Here is a 2,245-nt window from a genome sequence, read left to right as displayed (position 1 = left end):
GCGGGACGTGGGGCGCCAGGAAATGTCCCCCGCCCCGCCCCGTCTCCCCTCTCTCCGCGAAGCCCTCATCCTCGTGCGGAGGGTGGAGAGGTGCCCCCCCCCCCTCGCCCATTAAAGCGTGTGCGAGACAAAGATTCAGACTCATAAAACACTTCAAACCGCAAGAATTGATCGCGAACGTCGTAAAGCGAATCGTCGCGCTAAGAGAGGCGCTGCGGGCGCCGCGGCGCGCCATTCGCGGGTTGACCCGGAACGGTCGTTGGTCGGGCGCCCTCCTCTGAAACGTAGAAACGTGAACTGAGCTTTATGTGGATTTTAAGAGCGCTCGTCGATGCCGGGCCAGCACAGTCCCATTTGTCACAAGTAGCTCAGCTTTGTGTCGGGGTCTGGTGTGGATAACTTACGCCCCCCCCCCCTCCGCGTTTTCTTTCCAAAGGGAAAGGGGGCGCCCGCTTCCCCGGCCGCGCCCCGCCAGACCTACGGCACTGACACGAGCACCGACTTGACAGTCACATCCGCGTATGTCGGCGAAAGAAAAGCCATTGGGTGCGTGGGGCCGAGTACGGGTACGGGGCTGGTGTGGCGGGGCGGCCGCGTGGCCGCGTGTTGGGGGGCGAAGGGAAGACCCTGCTGGCATGGGGCCTGCCTAGGGCCACAGGCCACAGGACACGGCCAACGCGGTGGCCCTTCCCCGGACTCGCCTGCTTGGGATGCAGCTCGCGGGGCAGCGCTGTTCACAGTGCGCTAGGCGCGGCCCGGCTACGAGGGAACCGTCCTAGCAGGACTCCACTCTGGGAAGGGGACAGATATTGTTTTGTTGCTCATGCGAGTTGTTTTCATTTCTGTTGAGTGTGGCCGAGAGACGCGGGACGCCGAAGTTCTTTTCGCTCCCCCGGCACAACGGATCGGAAGGCAATATCTTGCCTTCGCAAAGAAATACAGGGCGAAGGGCCAGTGGAGTGACGCGGGGCAGAGCGGGTAGCGGCTAAATAAACAGTGCAGCAGCTGTTTGGGTGCGTCGTAAAAAGTAAAAACTATCATTGGAGGGGAACTTTCTAATTGCCTCCACAACACCTCTCATTGACGCTGGCGCAGTGCTGGCGCAGTGCTGGCGCAGTGCTGGCGCAGTGCTGGCGCAGCTGCAGTATCTAGCTCTCCATCCCGGCCCTCGGCGGACAAAGACGCCTGGCGCAGTCCGTCTACTCTATCTATCGCGGGCCGTGACGTCAGCAGTGACTCACGGCCGCCGACAGCCGCCGCTGCCGCCACGCACCGCCCGGGAGGGCAGAAAAACGCACCACCGCGCTTTCGCGTCCGCATCACATCCCCGGCGAGGCAAAACACGCCCGGTCGGCTTTGTCAAGGCCGCGACCATCCAGTGACTTATAAGAGCGTGGTCTGGGGTCTGGGCTCAACACCACTTAATACGAAATTATTGCTTATGTTTGCACACACTGGAAGACATTTGAATCTATGCGCACAGCTGTTGGTTTCCCTGGCAGTAGGCAGCGTCATGACTCGAGCTGCCCTCCGCTGTGCGGGGTGAGCGACTCGCGCCGTGCAGTTAGGCCGCGCCGCGTGGCAGGCGCGCGCCGCGGGCTAGCCTAGCCTATCAGCCTATCGCCACTGGCGCGGGCGGTCGCTCGCCCGCAGGCCGTGGAGCTGCAGTGGACAGTGGGACATGAAGGTGTCCGGTGAGAGCCCAGAGCCAAACCACGTGAGCGCTTGTGGGAGCGGGCTTGCCTGTCGCCCCACGACCACGTGGCGCCCCTTTCGAGCGAGTAGGCGACCCGCCCGCCGCACGAGGGAGTGCGGTACAGCGTGACCACAGAAGTGCGCGGGGTGAATTAGCCATAGGCTGGTATAAGAGCCGAGCCGAGACCAGCCCCTCCGTCTAGATCGTCCGGATCTCCCAAACGTCCCACGACAACTTTGGACTGCTTTCGCAGCGCCAGCTGATTTGGAGGGACATAGTTGGTATGCTGATTTATTGGTGGGCATAGTAATTATGCTGATTTGAAAGACCTTTCCTTCCTCGAAGCTTCCTTTAACGGGAGTATTAGTTACCTTGCAAACATAACGAGTCGTGGTCTGAGCCATGGGCACCTCACCAAAATGTCCAGAAAGAGATATATGCAGCGGATAGACAAGAAAGCGGGACGGTCGGATTCGACGGTGGGTGAGGAGGAGGGCCCCCCGCGGGAGGCAATGAACTTGGATGCGACTGCTTGCTTCATCCCGTCTG

At 61.1% G+C, this 2,245-nt stretch overlaps 1 protein-coding gene across 1 annotated transcript in view; it reads right to left on the bottom strand.

Moving 5' to 3' along the window:
- The window catches only part of LOC113213853 (ras-like GTP-binding protein RhoL), a 29,450-nt gene that overhangs the window by 6,447 nt on the left and 20,758 nt on the right, over positions 1-2,245 (bottom strand). The window lies entirely within an intron of this gene.

The sequence above is a fragment of the Frankliniella occidentalis genome, unplaced genomic scaffold (genome assembly GCF_000697945.3).
Source record: "Frankliniella occidentalis isolate FOCC.00 unplaced genomic scaffold, Focc_3.1 Scaffold12, whole genome shotgun sequence".
NCBI classification, from domain to species: domain Eukaryota; kingdom Metazoa; phylum Arthropoda; class Insecta; order Thysanoptera; family Thripidae; genus Frankliniella; species Frankliniella occidentalis.
Note: the sequence above shows the minus strand (reverse complement) of the source record. Positions and strands in the feature narration are given on the sequence as shown.